The 22,855-nt window shown below is 41.0% G+C and overlaps 1 protein-coding gene and 1 long non-coding RNA gene across 4 annotated transcripts in view; both read right to left on the bottom strand.

Moving 5' to 3' along the window:
• The window catches only part of LOC309383848, a 498,138-nt gene that overhangs the window by 315,850 nt on the left and 159,433 nt on the right, over positions 1-22,855 (bottom strand). The gene's annotated exons all lie outside the window — the stretch shown is intronic.
• Positions 1-22,855, bottom strand: part of SEMA3F (semaphorin 3F) — a 154,558-nt gene that overhangs the window by 113,482 nt on the left and 18,221 nt on the right. Inside the window, exon 1 of one of the 3 annotated variants that reach the window (XM_081935094.1) lies at positions 16,470-16,551. The exons of the other annotated variants lie outside the window; for them this stretch is intronic. The gene's annotated coding sequence lies outside the window, so the exon portion shown is untranslated. Of the gene's footprint in view, positions 1-16,469; positions 16,552-22,855 lie in introns of those variants that run through there. 3 annotated transcript variants of the gene reach the window in all.

Here is a 22,855-nt window from a genome sequence, read left to right as displayed (position 1 = left end):
GATATCATCTGTATGCTGATGACACTCAGCTATACATCTCCACCCCAAACCACCCCAATGAGGCCATCGAAGTGATGTCCCGGTGTTTGGAGGCCGTACGGATCTGGATGGATGGCAACCGACTGAAACTCAACCCTTCCAAGACGGAGTGGCTGTGGCTTCCGGCGCCCCGGTTCAACCAGGTGTTTCCATCTCTGGCCATTGGGGGCGTGCAACTAGCCCCTATGGAACAGGTGCGCAATTTGGGCGTCCTCCTGGATGCCCGGCTGTCCATGGATGACCATGTAACAGCCGTGGCAAGGGGGGCGTTCCATCAGGTTCGCCTGATGCGCCAATTGCGCCCCTTATTGGACCGGGATGCCCTACGCACAGTCACCCATGCGCTGGTGACGTCTCGCCTGGACTACTGCAATGCTCTCTACATGGGGCTTCCTTTGAGATGCACTCGGAGACTACAGTTGGTCCAGAACGCGGCCGCGCGGGTGATCATGGGGAGGACTAGATTCTCCCCTGTAACACCTCTCCTGCGCGAGCTGCACTGGCTTCCTGTGGTCTTCCGAGTGCGTTTCAAGGTCTTGATTATGATCTTTAAAGCGCTCCATGGCACAGGGCCTAGTTACATGCAGGATCGCATCCTGCCCCACACATCCCTACGACCAATCCGCTCTCACAGAGAGGGACTTCTCCGGGTGCCGACCGCCAAACAGTGTCGGGGGGCGACACCCAGGAGCAGAGCCTTCTCTGTGATGGGCCCAGCCCTGTGGAATGACCTCCCCCGGGACATCAGGATTACTTCCGATCTCCGCTCCTTCCGTGTACAACTGAAAACCCACCTCTTCCAACTATCTGGCCTGGCTCAACCGTAATTTTCTCGTACTCCTCCTGACTGTCTGTTTTTTAACATTTTGAATTTGGATTGTACATGGGGTTTTGTAATTAGGGTATTTTAATGGTTTTTAATTGTCTATGTATTGTATCTGTTAACCTCCTCCGAACATGTGTGTCTTTGTACTTATGTATGTCATGGATTTATGTAAATGTTATATGTTTTTTACTCCATTGTACGCCGCCCCGAGTCCTTTTCGGAAAGGGAGCGGCTAATAAATTTAAATTATTATTATTATTATTATTATTATTAAAAACCGCTAAAATTAAATAAAAAATATCCCTAATCCTTCTGTCTGTGCTTTTCTTGCCAGTTTTACCCAATCACTTTTCGTTTTCTTAAGACATGTGCAGTAGAGGATCTGAATCTTAAGACCAGAACCCCATTATCCTGTTCCTACAACCCTTGTCTCTCTCAGAACCCACAGCAAAGAGCAACTGGGGAGAAAGATATTTTGAGTGCATCTTCCAGTCTAAATTAGACCTCTCTGTTTCTCATTCAAAGAGTCACCATCTATGCCTGCTGTCATTTCTCATATGACATAGCAACATAAAAAGGAATGAGTACTGTGTGCTTATTGCTCTGGTGTGAATAGGCTCCTAAACAAAGGCAAATATGAAGGGGAAAAATGCAAAGCAAAAAAACAAGCCAGGTTATATTATTTGTCCATCAAGGACAATGTGTAAATGCATCCTTCCCCAATCAAGGGTATCCCAGATGTGTTATCCAGAATTGTAGGAATTCTAATCCAGAGGTGGTATTCAGCTGCTTCTCTCCAGTTTGGGCGAACCAGTAGTGGCGGCTGCAAGAGGCTCTACCCAACCACTATGATGTAACATGCAAGCATTGCGCATGCACAGAAGGTGGTGCATGCATGCACAGATCAGGTGCGTGCACTTACATTTGCGAACCAGTAGAGAAGGTAAGTGAATCCCACTGCTGCTCTAATCCGATATTGACTTTGTAATATCCCAAAGGTGCTTTCTTTCAAAAGGCAACTGGACTTTCTTGTTTGGCTTAAAGAGGTTTCACTTCTCATCCAAGAAGCTTCTTTAGTTCAGCGAAACATCTTCAAGCAAAACAAGGAAGTCTAGTTGCCTTTTGAAAGAAAGCACATTTTGGGACAACCATGACCTCTGGATGACTGAGAATCTCCACGGATCTTGGACTTTGCAATAGTGGCTCTAAAAATAGGCGATCTAAAAAGACAGCCAAATAAGTTGAAAATAAAACTCAAGTAGCCAAAATAATCTGGTTCTTTAACATTATTTTAAAAGGCATCCCTGCTCTAGGTTGGCACCACACCTGGAAATCTACAGATCAACTCCTTCCTGCCCTTATTAATAATGCAGTCTTTGTTGCTGCTTGGAAACACTGCCTTGCTTTTCAGACTGAGATAACAGATCCCACCCAGTTAAAATGAACACAATGAGCAGAAGCTGCTATAGCTCACTATGTCCCATAGCTCACTATGGGACGTTGCATTTTATTTGACGCAGACTCTAGAATAGAACCTCCGGTCTTTGGCAATTTCAGCCTAAAGCAAAGATAGGACTTTAGAGAGAAAGGCCCATACAGAGGGGTTTCCCCCTTTCTCAAGTTATCCTCATTTGCTGTTATTGGTTTGATCAAAGTCCCATACGGGTTGTGTTATAGAAAGCAGAATTGCCGATTTGTTTCTCTGTTTCCTACCCTTGATGGGCTATTTATGATGTAATTAAGCTAATTACAAGTAATGAGAGTCCCACTAGCTCCCAGCCAAGCTCTTTCCTATTTAACAAATTCACAGGTGGTAGGAAACTGGGGGTTGGGGGGGGGGGACCTTGGAGATGAAATGTTTCTTTACTCTCAAGTGTTTTTAATGCAAGGCACTTCTCAAACAGAAGCATTTTGGTATATGTGATAACCTAACATCCTCCAGGAAATTCAGAAACAATCAAGTCAGTGAGGCTGATTTGGAATCGCAGCAGGAACCAAAGCCTCTCATGCTTGAAAAAGAGCAGGGAAGGTTTTTTCACTCAGTTTAGGCTCTTTTTTTTTTAAAGTATTCAAGTTCAAACTCCTCTTCAGGAATACTAACAACGGAGGAGAAATCCTTATGTAAGGCGCTATTCTAGAAAGTTAAATGTTTTTCAGTTCAGGAGCCCAGATTGGCCTTAATTCAGCTTCATAAATTCAGTGTCATTTATAAAGCTCTAACAAAGTGTTTCTCAATTTCAAGATATGTAAACTTTACCCCCAGAATCCCCCAACATTCTGGCTGGAGAATTCTGGGAGTTGAAGTCCATACACTGTAAAGTTATCTGTAACTTTTTAACAGATCCAGTGTATTATTAGCACAGCCATATTAACAATCAGTTTCCCCTTCTGAATGAGGTACCCTACAAGGGTTCTGAATGGCCCTCACCATTTTATCTTTTTATTCAATTTGTGTGGCTGCTTGTCCGAGACAGGTAGTTCTCCACAGTGAACAGTAAAACTAATTTACAATAACAATACAAAAAGGGAGATTAAATATAGTTAGTCCTTGACTTTGGACTTATTGTTTGATGACCATTCACAGTCTTAGCCGGTGAGGGGAAAACGAGTTCTGAGCTTTTCAGAACAAAGGCCTTTGCTACTGTTTTCCTATCCAGAGTGGAAAGCACTAGTAAATGCCATTGTTCTCATGATCATTCTCCCTGGTAGGATGGGAGAGGGCCCAGGCTCCATTGTGTGGGGAGAGGCCAGAGCCCTCTCCTATCCCACTATTCCTGGGAGGCTTGGGCCCCCTCCCCAGTGCTCTACATAACGGCCTGCGTAGTTGTTCAACAACCACAATTTAGAGAAATGGATTTGTGGTCATTGAGTGAAGCAGCTGTGGAAGATCACACAGACTGGCTACAAACAATGGCATGACAAAGTAGCAACAATGGTGAACTGGAATACCTGCAAGAAATGCCATTTGCCTACAAGCAAGAACTGGTGGGACCACAAACGGACAAGTAGAAAATGAAGAAGCTAAAGTGCTTGGAACTTAGAATTCAAACAGACGAGCACCGGCCACGTAACACCCCAGACTTAACAACTTTCGATAAGAACGAGAAAAAAGGAAGACTGCATAGTAAACGTGGCAGCCCCTGGAGCAGAGGTGGTATTCTGCCAGTTCGCACCAGTTCAGGCGAACCGGTAGTGGCGGCAGCGTAAGGCTCTACCCAACCACCCAGACGTCATCACAAACCTTCTGCACATGCATGCGCGCTCCCGCTACCGAACCGATAATGAAGAAAAGAGGATGCCATTACTGACCTGGAGGCAGCATAATAGAAGAGAAAGCACAGGAGAAAATAACAAAACACAAAGACTTGCAAATAGAGGCAGAATGACTGTGCAAAAGAATGCAAAGATGGTACCAATGGTGATAAACACCTTGGGCGCAATCCCAAAATATTCGGAGCACCACTTGAACACCATCCGGATTGACAAAATCACCCTCAGTCAATTGCAAAAGGCAGCTTTACTTGGACAGCTTATATCCCACAACAATATATTTAGCACCATCAACAACATTTGCCTATCCCAGGTGCCTATCTCAAGTGCTTGGGGAAAACTTGATAGGTAGGTAAAAAATGCCAAATTCAGCCATAATAAAATGTATTAAACTGGTATGCTATTTGACTCCCAGTGACTTTACAATAAAACTGATAAAAGGTAAGGGGGGGAAGGGAAATCTGATAGAATAAAGCAAGTGGCTATCATTCTCTTTTGCCAAAGAAAAGAGAGGGAGGAAGAGGGAGCAGGAGAGGGAGAGAAAGGGAGGGAAAGAAAGAGCGAGAGAGAGCGCACAAAAATTAGTATTGATGGCTTACATAGAAAAAACACTAATTGATTAATAAATTGAAATAGATAAATTGTGGCAGTTGCTGCCAATAGAAATCATTACTTCAGTTGTTTGGGCCTATTTTACTATGGGGATGATTCAATCCTCATCAGAGGATTGAGAAAGAAATAGATGAATTCACTCATTCTGAGAATGAGTAAAGAAGAGATGATTGCTTCTACATAGCGCCAATGCTATTTTTCTTTTTACATGATTTGTGCTTCATAATATTAAAACCCATGTTTCATTGTCCAAAGTGCTGAGTTTAGAATGGTGCTTTTTTTGGCATCCTTATGCCATGATTTGTACTTCATTAAACAGTCATTTAATCTCTTCACACTGTTCCTCCATTATTATTTGAATAAATTTATTTTATGCTGGTCATTGTCATACTCCGTCTCCCTCATTATCAGAGCCTCTTTTTTTCTTTTAAAATATGAGCTGATTATGCGCATATTTACTTATTCACCATGGACACCTTGCTAATTTCTTCTGATGATTTCTTCTGGGTGAGGAGGAAGAGGGGGATGCTAATCCTGGCTACTTTACAGTCTTGTGCAGACATAGCCTCCATCAATTCCCCCCCCCCCTTGCACACGCTGTGGCAGTCGCCTGCATAAGGGTAAACAACTGTCCATCATTTTAGCACTTTTCGTCAGAAATGAAAGAATAGGCCTGATCCCACAACCCCAAAGGAGGAAATATGCAATGCAAATGCACAATCAGAAGCTGAGACATAATGGGCCAAGCAAATCAAAAGCAATACACCTTCAGTAAAGCAATGGCCCTAGCTAGCCACATGTTCCACAAACAAGTAGCACAATGCCCGAATGACCAGAAAGCATCATCTTTAGGCAAATGTATGGCTTTTGAAATCTCACGGGCAGTGCGTAGTTGATTGATGTCCTCCAAATGACAGGCAGGGTCAGAACTGAGCCTAGCTAGAACTAAGGTATCAAAAACCAAGTGAAACCCTGGCTCATAAGATGAATTTAATCATTTGCTAATTGTTCCACTGAAGGGTGATCCTGGGACTTATTTGTGTGGTAAAGGGTTCAGCAAATGCATGCTGTTCAATATTTTTGAGAGTGAGAGTTCAGCAGAAGTCTGAAATCAGCAGAGGAAACCAAGATGGGTATGAAAAATTTAACATTTGACACCAGTAAAAAGCTTCAATTCCTCAACTATAAAATGGGAGATGATGTTACCGTATTTTTCGGAGTATAAGACACACCTTTTTCCCTTTAGGAGGCTTATAACGTGCTCCTGGGGGCTGGGGAAGGCAGAAATGAGCAAAAATACGGGCCGTTTTTTGCTCGTTTTGCCACCACCACCACCCCGTCCCCAGGAGCACTCTCAGAGGCTCCTAAAGGCTATTCATGCCTTTTTTTCTGACAAAAACTGGGCCCATTTTCATGAAAAACAGGCCGTTTTGGAGAGGTCTGCAGAGTGCAAAAACTTTTTTTTTTTTAATTTGCCTCTTCAAAATCTTGGTGCGTCTTATACTCTGAAAAATAAGGTAATTATGCCTTTGAAAGAAGCACTAAGTTAAGGAGTAGAACATACCAGAAGGGCTAGGAAACCCATTAACAGTAATGCAAGGATACTATCTTAAATTCAAATATGAAGTTCTTTACCCTAGCCAACACTCTTTGCTTTGTTTATAGCACAGAGGAATGGTTTATGAACAAGTAGAGAAAATGTTAAAACACAAGAGACAAAATGAAATCAAAATCTCTTCTGATAATGCAAGGTGAAATGGATTCACACGAACAGCTTGCCCTCCTTCCCTGGCTAACTCCAAAAAGAATGCTCTGGCAATCTGCTTTTCTCAGTGTTCGGGGGGGAAAGGATCAAAGCAAGATTGTAAAATGTAAAGTAAGCCAGAGGAACATCAATATTTGAAAGACGCTTGGCTTCAAAATCCTAATCTCTATGTCAAGGCCTTTCATTTTCCATACAGAGTCTTTTGGTGTCTTCAGGACGGAAATCCTCGCTGGGCCTACACTATTATTTTGCCTAGAAAAAACAAACTCTCCATGGCTAATTGCCTTCAATAAATCACTCAGACGTTCCCAGCATTTTCCACCAGCTTCTTTCCCCTCCCAAATTTCCTCTCGACCCTTAAAAGCCAAAGGAACTGGCTTCCAGATAAACATGTCATCCACTTCAGTCCCATGGGGGCTCCTTCTGATCTGAGATGGCTTTTGTTTTTCACCAGTTCCTATCTTCAAGGCAGTTTCCTCTGAATCTGACAAAAAGCCAGGTTCATCAAATGTCCCCAAGAGTATGCCAAAATGGGCAATAAAAAGACAATCCAAAAAGAGAGAGAGAGACCTAATTCAAATGCTATTTTAAATAATGTTCTATTAAAGTCTAGAAAATCAGAGCATTATTAATGCTCAGGTTTGCTACATTTGTTCCTCTCCTCCCAGAATCTTGGAATGCCTTGCATGGGATCAAGCACAAATCCTGTGAAATGGGTTAGATTCAATAATTTTCTCGGTTACCCACTCAGGAAGTTCAGGAGCGATTATGGATTTAAACCTCATTTTCCCAACTCAGACCCAGCACTAGTCCTCTTCTCATGCTTGCCCAGGCATTCAATTAACATGTGGAAAAGAAGAACAGAGTTAGACCTTTTTGACACTGAACTCTCTGTGCTGGGAAGAATTTGAGAACTGAACTTCTGTAGTGCTTTTCTTTGTGTTCTGAAGCCATCAACTGGTGCTGGGGATACAATTTATCCACTCTCCAGGTGTATGGAGAGCACAAAATCAAAGCATGAGAAAAGAGCTTCTCTATCATCTATCTATCATCTATACCTATCGTCTGTCTGTCTGTTTATCTGTCCGTCCGTCCGTCCGTCTGTCATCCATCCATCCATCCATCTATCATCTATACAAATCATCTGTCTGTCTGTCTGTCTGTCTGTCTATCATCCATCCATCCATCCATCCATCCTTCCATCCATCCATCCATCCATCCATCCATCCATCCATCCATCCATCCATCCATCTATCTATCTATCTATCTATCTATCTACCATCTATCACACCAGCCTAGCTAGCTACACTAGCTTTTTCTTGATTCCATCATTTATCCTGCCTCCAGTGAAATACACAGTCTTTCTCTTTCTCTCTTTCACACACAACTCCCCATACATTCATACATACATACCAGTGGTGGGATTCAGTCAGTTCGCACCACTTCGGGAGAACCGGTTGTTAATTTTCTGAGCAGTTTGGTGAACTGGTTGTTGGAAGAAATCATTAGGGCACAGAAACCGGTTGTTAAATTATTTGAATCCCACCATTGATACATACATGCATGCATGCATGCATGTATGCATGTATACATACATACATACATACATACATAACCAGTGGTGGGTTCTGGATCCCGTTGCAACTGGTACGGTTGCAACGGGGCCCGGCGTGCTCCACATTAACATGTGCGATGCGCGCATGCATCTTATCAGCCAGCATTGCCTCCGCGAGCCTCTGCGATGCTCCAGCTGCTTGGAGAAAGCGCCGAAAGGTTTAAAGACAGGTAAGGAGCACGGGCGGGTGGGCCCTCCGGAGCACCGTACCGGAACAGTGTCTGATGCTCTGGGCAGGCTCCGGTACGCCTGTACCAGAGCATACCACCTGCAACCCACCACTGATACATACATACAAACACACACACATAAAAGCTGGTCATGCATGGCTTGCAAAAATGGGTCATAGCCTCTCTTTTTTTTTAAAGAACCCTAATTCATTTCCAGTAGTTCCTTGCACATCACTGATTACTTTAATTGTGTGTTTGCAAGGCAAGGCAAGATGCCCAGGTAGTCTACTGGATGAATCAAGCTAGATAAGTAAGGGTGAAAAAAAGGACAGCGAATGGAGAGGGATAGAGCACCAGCTGACCTATTTAAATGAAGCCAAATAGGATCTTAATTCTAAATGTTGGAGTATTACATCCGATCTAGGCCCAATAGTTAGATTTATTGAAGACATTCTGACAGCCATATTCCTGAATTATATACTGCCTTCACATGACCATGGGGTGGTCTATGCTGAGTATTGTTCCCAAATTACGTCCCATTCCAATAAAAAAGTGTGAGGAGTCGCAGTGGAATCAAAACACTGAAATGGAGAGGCACAGCAGAATCAAAATAGAAAGACAGTTGGTTTTTGAAGTTGAGCTAAATGGGCTTTTCTATATTGATACCATTGGTAGGCTGAAGTATTTTTTTTCCTCTGTATTGTTCAGTTGTCTTCAGTTCTGCAGATTACATAAGCATACTATCGAGAATACATGTAGAGAAGATCTAGGATTCAAAGGGAATCAATAAAATATCTAAACCAAATAATAATAATAAGCAAAATATGGGTTATTATGAAATGTTCATTATGCTCAATATTACTACACTTCAATTACAATACAATATTTCAGCCAGTATATCCTACATAGTTTCCTTTATGGAAAGGAGAAAAATCGCTTCAGAAGGAAATGACATCCAGACAGAATTTCATCCATTTCATTCCAGTTTAATATAAATACTGTAAACCCAATTATATGAATCCTTTTCATGAATCCATTGTGTCAAAAATGCCACTAATCCTATGCATACTAAGTTGGATGTAAGGTCTTCTGAATACAATACAATGTTTTCCAAATAATCCTTATTGTTTCATTTTAAAGCAGACATCCACATGAGCCAAAAAGGTACTGGATGCAAATTCTGTATGTTGAAGGTGGCAGACAGACTGACTAACTAAACACAGCAGCAACATCAAATATACCCACATTTATAGAGATGAGCTTTCATGCATGTGCCAATCCATTTCTTTTCCATATCAACTAAATTCAATGGTTTGATTTACTTTTCTAATGAACTGAATCAATTACTTGAATTAAATCAGCCCTCATTCCACACAGGTCTAAGTTCTACTATTTATGTGAAAATAGTTCTTCTGGACTCTAGAGCCATGACAAGTTCATATACAGGAAATCCTCCACCTTACAACCATTTGTTTAGTGACAGTTCAAAGTTACAACAGCACCCAAAAAGTAATAAATGGGCATTTTTCACACTTACGACTGCTGCAGCATCCCCCATGATCATGTGATCAAAATTTAGGTGTTGGGCAACTGGCATGTACTTATGACAGTTGCACTCTCCAGGAGTCATGCGATCATCATTTGTAACCTTCCCAGCCATCTTCCGACAAGCAAAGTCAATGAGGGAACCCAGATTTGCTTAACTGCTTCATGATTCACTTAACAACTGCAGTGATTCACATAACAACTGTGGCAAGACAGGTCATAAAATGGTGCAAAACTCACTTAACAACTGTCTTTCTTAGCTACGGAAATGTTGGGTTCACTTGTGGTCATATGTTGAGGACTATTTGTACTAAGTTTTGGGCTTATTTTTGCTCTATATGGAATTAAGGTAAAGGTAAAGGTTCCCCTCGCACATATGTGCTAATCATTCCCGACTCTAGGGGGCGGTGCTCATCTCTGTTTCAAAGCTGAAGAGCCAGTGCTCTCCAAAGATATCTCCGTGGTCATATGGCTGGCATGACTAAACACCGAAGGTACACAGAATGCTGTTACCTTTCCAACAAGGTGGTCCCTATTTTTCTACTTGCATTTTTATGTGCTTTTGAACTGCTAGGTTGGAAGAAGCTATATCGAATTATAAACATGGAATTATTTATGGAGAGTATCTTTTAAATGTATGCCTCAAGTTCATCCTAAATAAAGGAACTGAAGTTCTGCTTTCTATGCAAGGGATAATGCCATGTACTACCATATATGTACATACTTTTTGATAAGTCCTGCAGAGAACGTGTGTATGCAGTAAGCCCTGTTAGTTTATCATGGAGAACAAGCTATGATTCAGATTAACAAGTCTGTTCCTTTTTGGCATCTTCAGGTGCATATGGTGGCTTTCAGCTCTTAAGTTTAAACAAAAAAAAAGTTCAAATAAGACAAATATTTTCCAAAATTCTTGGCTGTCAACTTTTGAAAGCTGCCTTTACAGACTGGAAGAACTGGTACAAGATATACACCAGCTGTTCCTCATGAATAGAGACTAACTCAGGAGGGCAGAGAAAGAATTTCTACATTCAGTAGCTGAAAGAGCAGGGATAGAAGCATAGTGCAAAACCAGTTGGTTAACATTTCTCTGCATGAAGTTACCACGATCAGCAGATCAGCACATTGTACAAACAGGAAGAGTTATGGGTCCTTTTGGAGTGTGCATACCATGAAATAGATATGGTTATTTTAAAAAAAAAATCTTAATAATTTTATCCAGTTGCTACTCTGTTCTCAAATCTCAGATAAGGAACAGAATGTAAAATAAGAGAGTTGATGATCATTATGAAATTAATTCAACACACAATTTGTTGATTAAAATAAAGAGAAGAGCAGCAAAGATGATTAGGGGACTGGAGACTAAAACATATGAAGAACGGTTGCAGGAACTGGGTATGTCTAGTTTAATAGAAAGAAGGACTAGGGGAGACATGATAGCAGTGTTCCAATATCTCAGGGTTTGCCACAAAGAAGAGGGAGTTAAGCTATTCTCCAAGGCACCTGAGGGTAGAACAAGAAGCAATGGGTGGAAACTAATCAAGGAGAGAAGCAACTTAGAACTGAGGAGAAGTTTCCTGACAGTGAGAACAATTAATCAGTGGAACAGCTTGCCTCCAGAAGTTGTGAATGCCCCAACACTGGAAGTCTTTAAGAAGATGTTGGATAGCCATCTCTCTGAAACGGTATAGGGTTTCCTGCCTAGGAAGGGGGTTGGACTAGAAGACCTCCAAGGTCCCATCCAACTCTACTATTGTATTGTATTGTATTGTATTGTATAATCTTAAAAGCCAGTGTGGATTAGTGATTAAAGTGGTGGATGTGGAATGGAGAGGGCCAGGTTCTATCCCCTCCCAAGCCATGGAAACTCCCTGGTGATTTTGGGCCACTAATTTATCTGAACTCAGCCTTCTTGTTGTGGGGGGGAGATGATTTGTACTGCACTTAGTTAAAATATGCATCAAATAATACTGCTACTGTACTAGAGAAAAACAATGTATGGACAGAATAGATAACTAAGCCAGGCTCCAACTTGAGACTGTACCTCTCAGCATTCTAGCACCTTCCAGATGTTCAGATTGTCTCATAACATACTTGGCATTCTTCAGCTGTATGAAGACACTGACCCAGAATTTTCAACCAGCTGCCTGGGGATTCTAAGAATAAAAGTCCTCATATAATTGGAAGGCAACAGGTTGGAGAAAGATGCCATCAAGTTGGAACTGTAATTTCTAGTAATGGTTCCTATAGGAAAAGATAGTGGCCTTAACTTCTTTCCTATTTGTCATTTGGAAAAAGAACAAGGAAGTATTTCGAATGTTCCAGTGATAAAACAGAAGGCTACAATTCCATCTTAAGTCTTTGAGTTAATAGAGGTACAGTATGCCTAAGTCTAGGCGGCATTTTGATCAGTTTGTTTTCTTACTTTCAAAAAAATATATTTATTTTAATACAGCAACATATGTGTCCTGCCATCACTCTGCTGAATATCTAATTCTCACAGTACTGTCTAATGCCTATGTATATTTACCTATGTGGTATGGCTGTAGTATTATTATTATCTTTATTATTATCTTCTTTACTCCCCCTCTTATTGAGATGATGATGATGATGATGATGATGATAAATATGATTCTTTTACTTTGCATGTACACTGGGAGCTTCTGCACCAGAGACAAACTCCTTGTGTATCTAATTACACTTGGCCAAATACAGCTGTTCTATTCTGTCTGTTCTGTTCCGTTCCGTTCCATCCCATCCCATTCTATTTTACTCTACTCTACCCTACACTATCCTATACTACCCTACTCTATCCCTATCCCTATCCTATACTTGTATCAAAAATAGTATACTGTTGTGTTTACATTAGTTATGTTTGTACAATACACAATATGTACAATAAGTACATTGTTTTGAGATAGAATATCTTATTTTTGTTTCAGATATATTTTATTTATCACAAAGCCAAAGATCATGAAGGGAAAATCAAGTTATTTTTATAACTATAGTTGTTTCCATGGATGGGAGATATACACATACGCACTTAAGAATGGCTAGCAGCTTTGTCGAGGCTGCCTGCCAGAAACTGTTCCTTCGTCTATGTTACAAGTGCACAGTGTGTGTTGTTTTACAAATATACACAGTGTTATGCAGAATGATAGATTATTTCTAAAAAAAATAAACAACTCGTAAAATGTAGCATGCTCTGGCTTTTTAAAGATAAAATTTGTAATTCTTGCCTGTCTCCCAAATGTCTTAAAGCTAACGATTTCCCATGAAGAAGAAAGACACATATATATATAGAAAGTCTGCTTGGTCCTATACATGTTATCCAGAGGAATGCACACAGAATAATCAGCAACAAAATGGAAAGAGCAGAGTGATGTTACAAAAGACCGGGAAAATGTAATGTCAAGCATTCATTCAGGGCCATATTCCTTAAGAGAACATTTTTCAAGAAGAGACTGGACAGCTATTTGTTGGGAATGGTATATAGGGCAGGAGTGTCAAACTCGAGGGCAGCATCAGGGTTGTGTTTGACCTCGGGGGGCTGGGGTGGGCATAGCCAGCTTGACATCACTTGTGTCGGAGACGCCTATGGTGGCCCGAGTGCTCTGAGAGTGAAAACGGGCTCCCGAGCTCTGTTTTCGGCTGCGCCAGCCTCCTGCAAACCTCTGCCAGTGAAAAGGGAGCTCAGGAGGCTCGTGCTCAGCCCTTGAGAGCTCAGTTTTCAGCTGTGATGGCTTCCTGCAGCCCTCTACCAGCAAAAAATGGAGCAAAAATGGGGGGAGGTGCGCACGAGCCTCCTGAGCTCCACTTTCGCTGCCAGAAGTGTGCAGAAGCCCCCCAAGCTCCATTTTCACTGGCAGAGGGCTGCAGGAGGCTGTCACGGCCAAAAAACCGAGCCTGGGAGGGCTGTGCATGCCCCCCCCCCCCAAACTCCATTTTTGCTGGCAGAGGCACCACAGGCCAGTCCTTTTCTGTTTCCAGGGCGGCCCTGCAGAGCAGCTCTAAGCCTTGATTTTGACACCCTTGGTATAGGGTCTCCTGCTCAAGCAAGGTATTGGACCAGAAGACTCCAAGGTCTTTTCCTATTATTTTATGTTCTAATATATTTCTGAAAATTTAATAAGCGGGGGGCAAAAAGAGGAAATGAAGCATAACAGCTGCATTAGATTCCCCCAACCTGATGTTCCAGAATTCTGTGCAGACCTAAGATCTGTGCAAGACTGAAGAAGGTTGCCTAGAGCATGGTAGGAATCCCAAAGTATGATTTGCAACTCTTCAAAAAAGAAATAACCTCTTATCTTGTACTGAGGCAGAAGCCAGGTCTCAGATAATCATAAATTCAAAACATCACTTTCAGTCAATAATTTTCACAATGACATTATTTTTGCTTGCACCCTCTGACTTTCTAGAATTAATTTCTCCCTCCCCACCTCAAGAATTTAATAAATAGGAACACCCATTTAGTAGATAAAAAGAACAAACTCGTCTTAAGACAGTTTGTGTTTAAGTGAAGATTTGGGAGAATGGATGATTTCAGGATTGACAAGTAATGAAATTTTGACTTTTTCCTTTCTTAAGTGACCATTCTAGAACCTCAGAATAGGATGATTAGCCTCAGCTCCCCTTGGCAAAGAGCTGGTAGGGTGACAAATCATGGCTTTGAAAAGCAGAATCACATTGAGCCAATGAGATTAATGAGAAGGTGGTCAAGTTAAGAATAAATGTGCCTGCACAAGAAAAGACCCATGACCTTCTGGAGATACTTTTTATATCAAAACTACATGCTCTTGCTTTTTCATTTCGCTACTTTTAAAATTCCAAAGATCTAAAATTTTCATTTTGAAGGAGGTACGGTATGTCATGCACTGAGGTCTTCCAATACAGAACAAAAAGATTGTGTGTGTTTTAACTTAACAGTATGCGTCCTCCAAGTTTTCTGGTGGATTTTGATTGGTAGATAACAGCCTTTTTTACAGCAGTTACCAGGGATTTCTTATTTCTGTGCCAGAAAATGTGGTTTTTAAAAACAATTATGACTCCTTATAGCATACATTTACTGCTAGTTCTCCCATTGACTTTTTCCCATCATTTTTTCTCTGCAGATCCTCAACTGTAGTGCAAACATATGAGGAGGGTGGATGGAAAGGAAGGGAGGATGGAAGAAGGGAATGAAAGAAGGAATTTAGTTCATGATCCATTTATTTATGACATACATGTAGTCCTCGACTTACAACAGTTCGTTTAGTGACAGTTCAGAGTTACAATAGCACTGAAAAAGTGACATGACCATTTTCACACTAGTAACCATTGCAGCCTCCCCATGATCACATGAACAAAATTTAGATACTTGGCAACTGACTCATTATTATGACCGTCACAGTGTCCCATGGTCATGTCCTTCTGCAACCTTCTGACAAGCAAAATCAATGGGGAAGCCATTTGCTTAACAACTGTGTTACTAACTTAACCACTGCAGTGATTCACTTAACAACTGTGGCAAGAAAGGTCATAAAATGGGGCAACAGTTTCACGTACCAACATAAATGTTGTGCTCAATTGTGATCATACATCAAGGACGACCCTGTGTTTGCTATGACCTTGGATGAATCATAAGAAGCACCAATAGTGGACAGGAAGAAACTTTTCAAATATAAATATATAGATGGTCTGTATTTGAACCCAAATATCTCACATAAATAATTTTGTCCACTGAAAAAAAGTAGAATTTAAGGAGACCTTAAATAATCCTGAGTTTCTTAGTCTGTATATATTTTGATTTTTTTTATCAGCTGCTTTTAGAATATTTTGGACCACTCTATAACTTTGAAATGATATTTACTTTTATGCTTCAAAACTGATTTCACTGGATGAAAATCTTTGGCAAGAAACACAGAGAAAAATCTCAAAAGCTTCTCCATATTGGGAAATCTTCTTTTATTGAAGCCATTTCATATTCTAAATCAGTACTTCAACTTTTAGCATTTAGTTTGGGAATTCAATGAGACTGGCTAAGCAACTACAGCAAAAGTATAATACTTTTTCCATTCACACATACAAACATTTGCACACGCAAATGTAAAATAGAGAAGTATACACGTATTTAAAGTAATCCATTGTTTCTGTTTACAAATCCTAAAAGTAAAAGTAGATGGAAACTACATCTAGGCTCACTGGATAAGAGCCTAATGCTGGGAACGATTGAGGGCAAAAGAAGAAGGAGACGGCAGAGAATGAGGTGGCTGGATGGAGTCACCGAAGCAGTAGGCATGAGCTTGAATGGACTCCGGAGGATGGTAGAAGACAGGAAGGCCTAGAGGAACGTTGTCCATGGGGTCACGATGGGTCAGATACGACTTCACAACTAACAACAACAACAAAATCTAGTCCCTCTATTCCAGTGTAAAAAAAATTAAGATCCCAGAGCAGTTCCAGTCAAAATCTCAGCACCAGACAGCAGCGGTTTTCCATCATGTCTGCTGAAAGGCCATTACCCATCAGTTCAATTCATAGGGATTTTTTCCCCTGAAACATTCCAAACAGAAGAAGAACATGGTGACACAATAGAAGCCAGGTTAATTTAAGACCACCAACTTGTTCTGCTTAGGTCTCAAATCTCCTTACTGGTAATGTCTCTCCTGCCCTGTTGACCTGGAGGTGAAAGGTGCCATCTTCTCTTCCAAGTCCTTGGGGCTCCTTGTTTTCTCCTTCTGTGGAGGGATTTTGCCGTGGTCACAGTTTTGATACAATTTCACTCCAGCTGACACATGGTTGGGTGTTGGGACATGGAATAATTTGCATAGTGAAGAAAACATATTCCTATTTAATGTTTAACAGTTCAGTCTCACAGCTGTTATTACCTTTTCAGCACTTCAAACGTTTGCTGTGGCTTTATTGTTGATTTTCCCAGATTCATCTTCAGCCTTCTGATGTTGTAACAAGAAGTGAGAACAATCATCATTGCGTGAATTTCCACTGACCAAAAAACCCCTTGAGATGAGTTAGTTGGATTTGAGGAAGAACTGCTTTGCAAATTTCCTCATAAGCACCTTGGACCCAAAGCTAACATAGCTTGACAGCACTCTTGATTGCAATCTAGACAGCTCTTTGTTTGTTTGTTTTAAATCAAGCTCCTATCTCATCTCATACTACTACTATAGGCATACTGATACTCCCCCAGGCATGGTGGTTCTAATATTATTTTTGATGGATTGATTGCCTATGGTTTAATTTTTATTTTTTATGGGATCCCACACTTTGTCCTAGTCCTTTCTCATGCGTCTTCTCCCTTGGAACATTTAACTCAGATCTCCCATAGCAAAAGATAATAAAAAGTAAAGTTTCCTTCAAATCAGATTGATCTGTTGTCATTCTATAGACATGACCATGTTGTTTTCTGGACCACAGAGCAAAAATGATTTGCCACTTTTGGTATATTTTTAGACTTCTCAATATATAGACTACAAATATGAAAGTTCTTGGTGGTCCACCACCCAGATACTACCCAGATCCAATCATACTTTACTTTCTCCAGATTAGTTAGATGCTGCCATCATAAAAAACAAATCTACTACCTAGGGATAAGCACATGAAATACTCTCAGATTAATAAGCATTTGTAAACCCAAATGACGAGGCTTTGGCATTTTGAAAATTAAAAACGAATTTTAAAAAATCCATGCAGACAATCTCAGTTGTTCATTGAAACCCCTTGGCTAAACTCCATCAACAATTTATACATAGATTGAGCTCACATTCAAGCCTGAAAAACCACATGTGTGGTATGCATGGATGTTGCCCATTCTTATAAAAAACAAAGAGATTTGAGAAACTCTTCAGATCTGTCCATGAGCAATCTGCAAATAATATTGGAGAAAGGCACACTGTTTTCTATTAATAATAGAAATGTAATGTAATAAAATAATAGCAATGAAATTACATTGATATGATTGTTTCCACCCTATTTTCCACAACACAAGTAATATGATTCAGGCTAAGTACTTAAATTGAATAGTTTCTGTTGGCAAGCAACTTTAAGCATAGGACCCAACATTCTTTATGCCTAGAATACTAAAAAATCTAGGCATCTAATAATAGGATGTAATGGAAAGTATTAGGAGTGAAAAAAAAGAGAGAATAAACACACCATTTTAAATAGAAAAAACAAGAAAATTGGCAGATTTCTGAACCACCCATGATTAGGAAAGAGTACTTTTTAGTAGAACTAAGATGTCCACAAAGCTAAGAAGTCCTGTAGATCAACACAGTAGTAGAATAGAGAGGAGAGGAAATGATTGAGATAGCAGCCCTGAAATGGATGCCTTCAAAACAGAGTCTCGATTCCATCTCCACAGCCACAATGATGGGTTTTAGTGTGCCTCACTTGATAACCAGGGCCAACATATCCTCTGAAATATCTAAAATTCAACAAGAGTCTGTTAGTTATATATACGTGCCATATACTTTTCCTATGTGTCTTTAGGACAAGGAACAAATACATTGGGATCTATGAAGCAGCATTTCATGGCGGCGCAGTGGTTAGAATACAGTACTGCAGGCCACTTCTGCCAGCTGCCAGCAATTTTTGCAGTTTGAATCACACCAGTTAAGGTTGACTCAGCCTTTCATCCTTCTGAGGTTGGATAAATATGCTGACTCTGTAAACCACTTAGAGACACTGTCAAGCACCATGAAGCGGTATATAAGTCTAAGTGCTATTGCTATTTTCTAAAAAGAAACGGCGGTTCAGGCCTGATCCGTACTTGCCTGGGAGGCCAGCACTGTAAGCTAGATCCCAAGAAAGTACCAGAAGCACAGATTAGCTGCTTCCATATTGTTGCCAAGGAAACTAGATGGATGTATCCAAGAAGTTGCCAGCAGTCGAGCACAGTTTGATGGGAGACTTTATCATTTTATTTTGTGCAAATATTTAAATAGAGAGGACAGCTGTAGGGGATAAATCATATTATTCTTAGAATTCTTAGAACACCAGTCTTTGGCCTCATTTCACAGGAGGCCCAATTTCACTGCTGCTGGCAGCTGGAGTTGCAAGGGCACGTCTAATGATTTGACCTTAGTCAACCAGACAGGGAGAGTATTATGCCTGAAAACAGGACTTCTGTTTCTCTTCTGCCATTCTCCCACATCCCCCTGTGGAAAGCAAGTGGGTGGGATGGAACACACAAACACTCTCCCCTGCTCTCCAGCGACAGGTTGTTTTCTCCAAGGGGCTTTCGCTGCCTCTGCACAGCCTCCGTGTAAAGTGCACAAGGGGAAGCAGAGCTACCAAACCCACACAGCACTCTAGTTATCGTCCCTGCTGCTCAAACATACCCAGCTTTATTTTCCTTTTAGGACCAGACCCAGGCACTTGAAGCTGAACAAACAGTTCTCTGAGGCAGAATTCCAAAGCAGCTCCCACCAATGGGTGGCTCTTTCAAAACTACATTTTCTTGTCCCAGCTGGAGCATCGCCAAATGCAGTCATCGAATGGTATCTTTGGAGAGGGTGGAGTAGGGCTATTCAGCACATACACTGCCGCAACTGCCTATTATGCGGCTTGATTCCCATGGGTTTCTTCACACATGACCAGGAAGCTAGGCGGAGGCAAGGATCTCCCCCGAGCCCATCCTTGTCGTGAGAAAAATGGGGGAAATGACGGCCATTAGAAACCAACTTCTGCTCATTACAAGGCGGAAAATGTTGGCTATTGTAATTGGCAGTGCTTCCTTTCTTGTTCAAACGTGAGTTTTCCACAACCGCTGCCTCTCCTTTTCCTCCTGCCCTCGCTGGTTCCACTGGAATTGCCAGAGAAAGCACTTATATTTCTAACGGATAGGAATTAAGTAGAGGAAACAGGTTGTCAAGCTATTTTGCAGCCTGAAATAAAAAAGAAAAGGTTCCTCCTAATCATCCAAGCAGAAGCTATGATAGTGGAGGATGCATTGTGATGGCACATTGTTGTTTTCATTATTTACTTACCTGTGAATTCACCCTCTGCACCCAAGTCAATTCACGTGCTTTGAAAGAAAATGTCTCTCCCCCTCCCTTTGTCTTTAGAAGTAAAACTTCAGCAATAGCCAACATGAAACCTCAAAGCATCTTGTCTGATGTGGCTGCTTCATTTTGTTTAATGGTGGTTTTGGTCCTACTACAGGTGGTTGCTGGCATTAACTGCTGTTGTCCTTTACACCATGTCCTACACCATATGGACTGGAGGCTAAAGAATGGTTGCTGGAATTGCTGTATGTCTAGTTTGATGAAAATAGGGACTAGGGGTGACATGATAGCAGTGTTCCGATATCTCAGGGGCTGCCCCAAAGAAGAGGGAGTCAAGCTATTCTCCAAAGCACCTGAGGGCAGGATAAGAAGCAATGGGTGGAAACTAATCAAGGAGAGAAGCAACCTAGACCTAAGGATAAATTTCCTGATAGAACAATTAACCAGTGGAACAACTTGCTTCCAGAAATTTTAAATGCTCCAACACTGGAAGTTTTTAGATAACCATTTGTCTGAAGTGGTGTAGGGTTTCCTGCCTAAGCAGGGGGTTGGACTAGAAGACCTCCAAGCTCCCTTCCAACTCTATTATTCTATTCTATTCCATTCCATTCCATCCCATTCTATTCTATTATCAGACTACTTCTGAAAAGAGAAGCTCTGGAGATGCTTCTGGACAATATACTTGCATGATGTGTAATGAGCTGGCTTTAGCCAAGAAAGAAGTCACTGAAGCATTTGTGCCATCAGTGCATGGTAACTGGTGCCCTTTGTGTGTGATTCAGGTTAGTGTGTCAGTAAAGTGCACTAACCAAGGATGCTGACGAATCTTTCATCTTTCAGTGTAACTGATATGCAGATTTCTTTTTCTTTACAGCTATTTTTATCATTTTTAATTTGCTGCTAGGAGTTCAGCGAGACTACATCTTGCTGATTTTGGCATAAAGTCACTCAATTGAGTAATACCAATTTTAATTGACAATTAACTTTGTCTGGCAAAGGTTGCTCCTGTTAATTCACGGCTGAGTCCTTGCAAATTGCTCTGATTTGATTTCAAAGCTCCAGGTTTTTGTTGTTGTTGTTGAAGCTTTGTTTGATTGTCCATAATATCGCTTTGTTAGTCTTACCCATATGACCCAATAGGACACAGATTGATTATAAAAATGGCAAGCATTATAACAACAACAATGAAATAATATTCGAAGGGTTATTAGCATTTGCTATAATGAGGCACCAATCATGCTCTTGCAAATACTCGCTTCCCTGAGTGGAAACTCCACCTTCCTCCAGATTGTAGAGAACAGAGACATTTAGGCTGCAAGAGCATATCAATCAGAACAACATCTTGAAAGTGCCTTTCTGGGCATATCTTTGTCATATACTGGAGCTTTTGTTCTATTGATGGCCACATTCCTCACTGCTTACATGTCAATGGAAATGAGGTAGAAACAAATGATGGAGAAGACCATTAGCAAAATTTGGAGAGGATGCCCACTGTTTCCTTTTCTTCCCTTGCTGATGCCATTTCTGTCTTCTCCTTGCAAAAGAATGACAAGCTCCGTCCACATCTATGCATTGGGTTGGGAAGTGAACAGGAAAGGATTCCCAAGGCCACTCAAAACGTTGTGACAGCATTTGGAATGGCCGTAGAAGATGTAAACCTACATTCATGGTTTCCTAGGCCAGCCTGAATCACTAATTCGTGTACAAAGAAAACAGCTTGCTTGCCAACTAGGTTATGGACTCCAGCTATGTCTTTTGTTTTTGTTCTACTTTATTTCTTTCAACCAAAGAACAGAAATAGAGTAGAATTCGGTCAGCCACACTCCCCCAACTTATGTTGTTTCCATCCAGCATAGAAGAGCTTGGCAGGTTGGTAAAATATTAGTTTGCTTGTCAACTGATTCCAACCATCTAAATAAGTAAATTCATGCAACAAGAAGGGATGTGGGAAGAAGGTTATTGAGCTCTTGGCTAAGAATAGCTAACCTGTTTTTCCTGAGAAGAATCCTGAAACAAAATGTACATATCAACATGATATAAATAGATAGTTTCCCCCATCTTATCCTTCCACAGAAAACAAAATTTAACTGCAAGTAGGGGAACCAGTCAGCATCCTGCCAAATTTTCCATTGCTGGTTATTTTCCTTCCGGAGACATGTCCCCATTTTTGAATGTGGGCTGGAGCAGAGAGATTCAGATGAGATGTTACTATTATGGGATGACTTTGCTATTGTAAAATTGAACATTTCTATCAGAGCTAAATAACACTAAACAAATGCTCAGATACAAAGGATGTCTAGAAAAACTGTTGTTCAGATGAATTTAGCAATAGCAATAGCACTTAGACTTATATACTGCTTCATGATGTTTTACAGCCCTCTCTAAGTGGTTTGCAGAGTCAGCCTATTGCCCCCAACAATCTGGGTCCACATTTTACCCACCTCAGAAGGATGGAAGGCTGAGTCAACCTTGAGCCTGGTGAGATTTGAACTGCCAAATTGCAGCCAGCTGGCAATCAGCAGAAGTAGCCTGCAGTACTGCACTCTGAGCACTGCACCACTGTGGCTCAATTTAAAGCGGCAAATATATGTCAGATTCCATGCAGAGTATGGCAAATCTGACTTTTGTTGTTCAGAGGAAGAGGAGATACTCTGCTCTCTTCCAATGACATTCCCCCAGCAACTTTCAGACTTAACAAACAAAAATGCTCAAAATCTGTACTCTTATTGCCCATACATATAATTTTAACTTGATAAATCTGACAGCATACATAAGATATTGGGTCTTGATGCCTTTGAGTTCTTCAGCTGGAATGAACGTGAGCCACGGATAAATTGTATGCAGAACATGACAGTGACAGGCTAATCTCAGGGTTCTAATTATGATTCAGCAGCAGTGGTCTGGGTGTTCCCACTGAGCTTTAGTACAAATACTGGTATAAGCAGAACAACAGGCTTTTTTGAACTGGCTGCAGCGTGAAGTGAAGTGAAGACGCAAACTGTTTTACTCTTT

This window comes from Natrix helvetica (assembly GCF_964273705.1).
Source record: "Natrix helvetica genome assembly, chromosome: 1".
Classification (NCBI taxonomy): Eukaryota; Metazoa; Chordata; class Lepidosauria; order Squamata; family Natricidae; genus Natrix; species Natrix helvetica.
Note: the sequence above shows the minus strand (reverse complement) of the source record. Positions and strands in the feature narration are given on the sequence as shown.